Source organism: Glycine soja, chromosome 12, assembly GCF_004193775.1.
Source record: "Glycine soja cultivar W05 chromosome 12, ASM419377v2, whole genome shotgun sequence".
Taxonomy (NCBI): domain Eukaryota; kingdom Viridiplantae; phylum Streptophyta; class Magnoliopsida; order Fabales; family Fabaceae; genus Glycine; species Glycine soja.
Genome location: NC_041013.1, coordinates 15329895 through 15339451, shown reverse-complemented (window position 1 = coordinate 15339451; position 9557 = coordinate 15329895). Strand labels below are relative to the sequence as shown.

The window sequence follows — 9557 nt, the reverse complement described above, 5'->3', positions numbered from 1 at the left end:
AATTTCATGTAATCTTAAATTCTTAATAATAATATTGACGAAATGCAAAGTAAAATAGGAAAGAAAATAATCTTAAATTCTTAGTGTAGGATGAAAATAAGAAAAAAATGTGCATATAATCTTAAATGTCATTTCCGCCACTGATTAGTATACAAATTATCTTGTATACTTAAACAATAATCAAGGAAGAAAAACCGAAGCTCAAAAAGTTTCAGTTAGAAGAAAAAACAAAACCCAGAGGACAATTGAATTAGAGAGTGCCTACTTGATTCCCTTTTAAATATGGACATCATGGTCATAGAAATGGGGTTATTTTCAAAAATCAAAATGTGGATGTGGAATCAATCAATGATTTGTCAAAGGTAAGAGTGTGGGCTTGGCTACAAGCTAAGGAGCCAATATTCAAGGTTCCTTTTAACCTGGGCAGCTCATAAACTAGTGACCATCATCACCAAGTTCAAGATTCAGAGCATAAAATTGGGTTGCAAGGGTGAAGAATCTGAAATGAATTCAGATTGAAAGTGGATAAATAAGGAAAGAGGTGAAACTGTTACCTCTCGATAGTGGCGACATTAGTTGAGACATCGTTGATGCAAGCAAACTATAGAGTAGACACAACCATGGTTCTACCCTTCTCCATCTACAACAACAACATAATAAAGTTCAGGTTTTTGTGAATATGAGATTATTAGCCCCTTATTCCCTCGTGGGAAAGCATTGCACAGTACACAATAGATTTACTTTTTTTAATATAAAAAATGACTTATTTTAAATAAAAATAATTTAGATAATTACTCCTTTTTGTATACGCATTTCTTATTCCTAAATTATTCTTTTATATATATATATATATAATTGTTTTCATTTCTTTCATAAACATTCAAAATTCAACTGTTGTTACTACTTTTTTCAATCACCTTTTCATTTTATTTTAAAAAACATAGATAAAGATACGAAATGTCTCTTCTTCAATAGTAATAATAATAAACATTTAAAATCGTGCTTTGATATTTTTAATTAAACATATAAAGATGATTAAGAGATATATAAATAATATAACTTCTGTCAAAAAGAAAAAATATATAAATAATTGTCATGATTGAAAAGTTTTTTATAATAACTATTGTGATTGATTAAAATAGAACAAAATCGTCTAAAAAATATGTACACGTAGGATATTTTGTTTAATAAAAATAGGTTTAATTACCCATTTAGTCCATATAGTTTCTAAATTTATCCAATTTAGTCCCTATAGTTAATAAGTGGTTTTTTTAGTCCCTGTAGTTTACCTTTTAATTTCCAATAGGTCCCTACCGTTAAAATTGTTTAACACCGTTAACAGACCTTGGCAAAACTCCCTCTACACCGCACTGCATTGCAAAACTCCTTCTGCATTTTGAATTCATCTCCCTCTCGGCCATTGTCGTCCATTGTTGGGAATTAAAACTCATTGCGATTTGCTGCAACCAAGCGTTGACCCATGTCGTCCATTATTGCAACGAACTGAAAACCAGACGTGTTCTTCTTCAACAGAGGATTAAGGCAGGTTAAGGTGCGAGGTGTCGTGCGAAGTGCGGCGCGGTGCGAGGTGTCATGTCATGCGAGGTACCGTGCGAGGTTGTAGCAAATCACAATGAGTTTTCAGTTCGTTGCAACAATGGACGACATGGGCCAACGCTTGGTTACAACAAATCGCAATGAGTTTTAATTCCCAACAATGGACGACAATGACCGAGAGGGAGATGAATTCAAAATGCAGATGGAGTTTTGCGGTGCAGAGGGAGTTTTGCCAAGGTCCGTTAACGGTGTTAAACAATTTTAACGGTAGGGACCTATTGGAAATTAAAAGGTAAACCACAGGGGCTAAAAAATCCAGTTATTAACTATAGGGACTAAATTGGATAAGTTTGGAAACTATAGGGACTAAATGGGTAATTAAACCATAAAAATAATAATAATTCAACTCAACAACTAGAAATTTCAAAAAACGCCATCATGTATGATACAAAGATATATATGCCCTGCCATTTTCAAATTAATGATCATTGGCACATCGGACAATCAAAGAGCTAAAGGCAAGGGCTTCCATTAGGCTGATATCTGTTCATACTACCTAACAAGTTATTAGCAAGTGCTTGTTTGGATACAAGCCATAAGCTCTTTTGAGAGTTTCTCTACTGAAAATATAGATATATTGCCAGTAGAGAAGCTCTCAAAAGAGCTCATGGCTTGTATCCAAACAGGCCTTTCCCTTTCTCAACACCTTTTGTAAATAGAATAAGAAAAAGATCATATGCTTGCTGTAGGTATAAATTCATGAGACTTCGAGAGGATTTCCCAAATCAATCACACAAAAAAAAACTCCTATTCAAGTGTATCCACATGAAAGTTGGGAATTTTCTTAAAAGCTTTCCTCTCAATTGCAAAAGATGGTAAAACTTAAGCATATGTTTAGATGTCTTGGAGGAAAAGGAAATAAGGAGAAGTTTGATATTGAGTTGTGCATAATTCACAAAAAAGGAAAAAAAATGCATCATACCTGGCTTTGAATCTTTTCGCATGCTGCAACATAATGTTTTGGACAAGCAATATACCAAGCCGCCAACTAGTCACTGCAAATGTCTACAAGAACACAATTTTAAACCATCATAAAACTTAAGGCTTTCAACATTGTCATAATTTACAAACATTCTAAGAAATACAAAATTTACACTGAGTAGAAAACAAAAACAAGGGATTAACAACAATGCAACACAATTACACAAACACCAACATGCCCAAAAGAAAATTTATACTAACTAGAATTTACACTTTATCGGTAAGAGCACATAGCATACTGAATATAGACCAACCTTGGAAAATTCATTCATGGTTAGAGTTTTGTCCCACATTCCAGGTAAAGATGCAAAGCTTGTATGATTTGTTGGTGCATAAATTATGTGTTCATATATTGTATGAGTTGTCCCACTAATCCAAGATCAAGTCCAAACACTACTATAAAAAAGCTATTCTAAGATGGTAAAAAATAGGATACAACGACGGTCGTTGAATCCCATGTTGTGGAAACTTAAAACTTTCAACAACGGGTCAAAAAACACCATCTTAAAAAGCGAGGAACTTTCAAAGATGGTGCTTACGTAAGCACCGTCTTTGAAAGTTAGCATTTTAAGATGGTATTTACGTAAGCACCGTCTTAGAAACGTAAGCACCATCTTTAAAAGTTAGCATTTTAAGATGGTGCTTACGTAAGCAACGTCTTAGAAAATTTACTTTCAAAGACAGTGCTTACTTAAACACGTAAGCACCATCTTTGAATTAAATACTATTTTTAATTATTGATATTTTTTCTGCTTAATATCTCATCAGAAAAAAATATAAATAATTAAAAATAATTAATATTAGCATGATTGTAATTAATATTAATAGTAAAATTTATTTTTTAAATAAATATTTAAATGATAGATTAAATCAAAATAAGAGGTTTATGTATTATTTATATTTAATCTATCATTTAAATATTAATTTTATAAATACATTTTAATATTAATTACAAAAGATTAAGAAAATAAAAATTCCTAAGACAAATTTCTAAAATTAAATAATTATTTTTCAAAAAAATTCAGAGGATCAAATACCTCGTCTTTGATAGGATCAATGATATTATCTCTTACAACATACACAAAGAGAAGCTGAAAAAACAAAAAAACACTAGACGAAAAAATATTTAAAAATTCCACAAATTTGTATTTATAGATTTTTAACTTAAATTAAAAAAAAAACAAAAAAAAGACTACATGAAACTAACTAATGTAAGTCATGAAATATTTGTTAAACAAGTAAGAATGAGAGCAAATAGCACCGGCAAATCATACCGAAGAAATGTAAAATGGTAAAATGCAGCTAATTAAGGAGGGGTTTGTTGGGTTCTTATCTTCCCTGATCACCACACCATGATTTCCCTTTGTACACTACTAAAAATATGAGTTTTTACGACAGCAAATCTACGACGGTTCTTTTGGAACTGCCTTAAAAAATGAACCGGTGACATTTTTGTAATTATTTTACTAAAAAGACACACCCTAAGACGGTTATTGAAAAACCGCCTTAGAATGCGTGTTGGTGATAACAATAACGACGCATTTTAATGAAAGACCGTCGTCATCTCAATTAAAATAAAAGCCCTTATATATAGTCCATGCACAGCGCAGCCAACAAAGGAACCCTAACCCCCAATCCCTTTAGAATGCCTCTCTGTCTCCGCCTTGCTCTCCCAACTCTCCGCCCTCCTTTGCCTCCTTCTCATCGCACTCCCCCAGTTGTTCCCCGCTGACGTCATGCTCTTCGCCGCCCAGAGCGAGCTCTTTATCTACGTCGACGCCTTCATCCCCAAGGGTTTTCACCGCCTCCTCGACGTCATCAGCAGCGTCGAAGGTTCCCCACCGCGGCTTCCTCTACGGATGCTAATCACAGTCATATTCAGATGAAGGCCTTTACTGGCACCCAGACTTGAATATTTTTATATTAAAGGGAAGGTGATAAGGGAGCAGCAGAAAGAGTAATACTAGGTGGACAAACAGAAAAGGATAGCTATCTGAATGGATCTTCATCTTAGTGTGCGGCTTCCTGTTTCACTTCCCTGCTTCTCTCACTGTCATAGTAAGATATTTTTTCTTCTTATTTTCGCAAATAAAACAACTATTGTAACCAATCCTTATTGTACTTTCTGATTTACATTTATTTATGTGGTAACTGAAACTTCATAAAGCAAGTAGTTAATTTTGCTATATATTGAAGATGTTCTTTTTCCCTAGTAGCGGTTATATTATTCTATTCGGTGGAACCACCGTGTGCCAATTCATTGCTATCCTCGTGGAGGAGTAGTACTACTCCCGGTAGGTTTAGACGTGTAGTTCACGTTCACCATTTATCATATCACAGGAATATTGATTTCAAGGGAATCCAAAATTCAGCTACGAGAATTAATATTGGTTGCTTTAAGCTGGGTTCTGAAATTGGTTTTGGTGGAGTTGGATTATTTAATAATAAACACAATTTCTTACTTTCTATATAAATCAATGGATAAGGTTCCCAACCATTGGTATTAAGAAGAGGGAATTGAATGTGTGGCCCATTTTACTGCCAAGTGCTTCTTCTTAAGAGTTAAGACCTTAAAAAATTAAAGTCAATTTCTCACACGATTTCCGGGATATGCCATTTATCTTTAGGTATTGAGGTGTAGTAACTTTATGCCACTTGTGGAATTTTGAAATCATGCTTTGACTTTAAATTATATTTCATACCTAAGGTTCTGTCAAATATATATCTTCACAACAATGCTTATTATTTCCTTTTTTCCATGAATGAAAGGTATTCTCATACATAGTTAAAAGTAATGTGATTAATTCTCAAAACCTAGATATCACTAAAATGAATTTTATCTTTTTCAATAATTTTTTACTACTTCAGTGCAAATGTGGTGATTGATGGAAGCACAGTTAATGTAGAATTACAACAGGCTTAGGCCTTTGAGCTACAGAGGAGCAGATGTGTTTTTGTTGGCATGTTCCCTCCTCAGTAGAGCCAGCTATGAAAATATCTCTAAGAAGGTTTTTTTTGCCGAGTCTCTTAATTATCCCTCAATCATATGACACATTTACACCTACCAATTTTACACGTATACATCTTATATTTGTCTCTGAGCTGTGATATGGTATAATTCCAGCCAAACATAATCTGACATTATGCCCCAATTGTGCCAATTGTACTTGTGGGAACCAAACTTCGTATCAGCTAATACTATAAAAATTACTTGACATTTTGGTATTACTTAAGCTACCTATAAGTGTTATTTCATAGTTATGTGATGTTTATAATTGGCTGCAGATTTGAGGGAAGATAGGCAATATTTGATTGATCATCTTGCGGTCACATCGATAACTACTGCTCAAGCAAGTCACTTGCATTCTATGTTCTAACAAAAACCGTTTTGTTGTTGCTGGCATAAATTTTTTTTTTTTTACTTTGTTTTCAAATAATGTTAATTAATGTTAGGCAGAGAGAAGAGCTGAAGAAGGAAATTGGTGCTGCTATTTTTTTTTTTGTGTATATAGAATGCATCTCAAAGACTCAGCAGGTTCTTATTTTCAATGCTTATATGAGGACATGAACCAATTATTGTTTAAATATTAACTGCATTAGATTTTACAAAATCAATATGCCCACACCATAGATGCTTACAATATATTGATCCATTCTGGAAAGACCGTCGTAGAATGATATCCATTCTAAGACGATGTGTACCATTCTACATCGGTTCTTGGAAGACCGTCGCAGAATATAATACATTCTACATTGGTTCTAGGATAACCGTCGTAGAATGCATATCATTTTAAGGCGGTTTCTTACAATGTGATCGTCCTAGAATGGATACCATTCTACGAAGGTCTTTCAAGAATTGATATAGAATAGCTATGACATTCTACAACGGTTTTCCTAGAACCGATGTAAAATAACCTACCCTTTTTACGACACCGCTTACAACGACGGTCGTAAACCGGTGTAGATTGGCCTAATTAACTGATGTAGTATGCAATTTTTCTAGTAGTGGTAATTTCAGTTTGTTCACCAAGAGCTAGTTGGAGTCTCCAAAGCTGACATTCGAAAATTTTAAGCATGCTAATGAAGGAAAACAAAGTTATTGGCTTTCTGAGAATTTTTGTTCCTAATATTGAACAAAGAACATAAGCAAATAAAACCTATGCATATTATTTCAAACATACTACACAAGGTCATATTCATCTATATGCATAGATGGGTAGACCTGAATATGTTACACAATAAAATGCATAGAAATTGACATATTTTTACTTGTATTTTCTTTAAATTAATCTTTTGTAATTAGTTTTTTAAAAATTAAAGTTTTTTTAATTATCATTAAATTTTAAAATAACAATATAATATTACAACTTCATTTCTATTGATTATAAAATCAACCATATTAATACTCCAAATTAAAAGTGACACGGTAGAAATTCTTTATATAAAATATACTACTAATTCATAAGTCCAAACTTACAGTGGGGTAAAGCCATTTAGAATGTGACTGCCACCAAGCTTTCAAAAGGGATGTGGTGTCCCCTAGAAGTTTCCCTGCTCGTCTCTCTCGTAGAATTTCTTCTCTTATGTCCACAATCTTCTGCTTATAACCTTGAAAGAGAACCAAGCTATGTAAAAGTGATCCAACTTCTGCCATTGTGTTGCTCAGATCTTTTCTATAGTAATAGAGATGTCAAGTTAAACAAATTAAAAAAAAGGTGGAACTAAAAGAGTAATTTAGCCATAAAAAATAATTAATAAAATAAGAAATAGGGAAACATCATTAATTAGTTAAAATAAAAAGAAGTTATTTGTGCTAAATATTGTGAGAAAAGCTTTTACGCTAAAACAATTGTATATACCTGGACATAGTAGCCACCTGTGAGAAGGAATAACATTAGTATTAAAGAAGCAGTTGTCCCTGCTCTTTGAACACTCATAATTGCAGCTCCAAATAGTTCTCCTGCCCCCTTGGTAACAAAATTATAAATGTTAACAAATGAATAATTATAATAAGCCACTAACTCACTCATTTTGAGTATTGACATGACTTACTTGACTTGTTATGGCAATTAACAACCTTAGAAGAGTAAAACTGAATGCCATAATACTGACATAGTGATATTAAATGCCGTATATACACCTCAACAAAAATCCCAAAGTAAGCAATTTTCTGGGCACAACATTTCACTATATCCCCAATTTGAAGTCTAGCCTGTGGCGAGAAACAGAAATCAAATCTGAAGAGCACTTTGTTGCATTCAATCAACAACACAAGCTCCATGCTAATTCAAGAAATTTTATTGTTACTAAAGTATTTACCATGAGATTTCGCTTCTTCTCAACTAATTATTCCTTCTCTTTCGGTCTTGGAGAGAATATGAGCTTTCTCATTTGCTTTAATTTTCTACAAAACACAACGTATATATGTTTAACATTAAGATTGATAATATTCAAGTTTCATCTTTTATGGTAAAACTAAAGGAATATATTTTGGCAGACCATTTATGTTTTGAATACCAAACCTACCCAACAAATGAAGATAAGAACTTAAGTTTCTCTTGATCATAAATCCTTAGCAGATCTTCCAATTTCATATCTGGTGAAATTCTATCTTCAACTTTACCATCAATCTCCAGAGATGGAGGAGAATCAGAAGACAAGTTCTTAATTTCAGCATCAAAACTTGTAATAGTGCCTGAGTTTTGCTTGTATATTGATGGATCTATGCCCTTCTGTTTTAACCATGACTCAAAAGCTAAGAACTTCCACTTGGAAGCTAGATTATGGTATGGCAGAAATCCTACCAATGAACCAAAAGAAACCTGTAAAATGGTTTAATTTAGTTCATAAGAAATATAAAAAAAAAGCATTGATGACTAAGAAACTATTTTTTATTTACAAATGAAAGTTCTTCATACCACTTTCTAATTACTTACAATGAACCCTTTGGTATTGCAGCTTACTAGTTCCACGTCTTCTCTATCTCCAGTCTTAATCAAATCTTGTGTCCTGGTCCAATCAGCATCTTCGCTTTCCTACAAAATTAAAAAGCACAAAGGTTAACATAAAGTTGAGAAAATAGATAAATAACTCGTATAATCCATATAATTTGACCTGGAAATCTGGCATATCAACAATTTTCCCCAAATCATCATTGTTTGTGTGACCTCCAATATTATGGGAAGCACCCTCTTCTCCAACAAATTTTGAAGTTTGTTTCATATACCTTCAAGCAATGAACTAAAACTAGAATTGCAACCATAAACTAAACCATAAAACTTTTTTCATATACCTTTTTGGCTTTGCCTGTAGCGCAGCTTCCGCAAACAACTCCACTCTAGAATCATTTGACTTTAAATCTGAAAATTGACATAAATCATTCGGCTCCTCATGGAACTCGAACCGTCTCTGCTCATGTTGCTCTAATCCCTAATTAATCGAGCACAATTAACAACTTCATTTGCTTTAAAATCCTTAGCTAACCCTTGCATTCACATAAGAATAGAAATCAATGGCCTTGAACCAATGTACTGTTTGAAATAACTAATTGAATTGTGTCGTACGTGATAAAAAATAATAATAGAAACCAACAATAAAAAATTATACAAAATCTGATAAAATTGGATTGGAACAAGTATCATACAAATATGCAAGAGGTTCGAATTTAATTGTGAGGCAACGAAAATCAAAATAATCATAAAAAGGAAGCATCTCAATTCTCAAAAACAGTAATCACAAAAGGAATAATACAAACCTTACAACCATTGATCCCAAATTGATAAAAGCCTTATTCTGTTGGCCTTAAAAAATTCCAAAGTCGTTTCTGGATACAGTTCAGGGCACAAACACTTGCACCAAAATAGATACTATTACATATACGAATCCTTCAACAATAGTAAAAAATGAAGGAACGGAAAATGAATTTCACATTACGTAATGGAGACAGAGTGATTTCAAGA

The 9557-nt window shown here is 33.0% G+C and overlaps 1 long non-coding RNA gene across 1 annotated transcript; it reads right to left on the bottom strand.

Moving 5' to 3' along the window:
- Positions 1 to 8382: 8382 nt before the first annotated feature.
- LOC114378233 lies at positions 8383 to 8751 on the bottom strand. The gene is made up of 3 exons (XR_003659276.1): positions 8713 to 8751; positions 8535 to 8633; positions 8383 to 8420 (listed from the first exon to the last, which is right to left on the bottom strand). It is a non-coding gene; the product is annotated as an uncharacterized LOC114378233 (long non-coding RNA).
- Between the last annotated feature and the right edge of the window lie 806 nt (positions 8752 to 9557).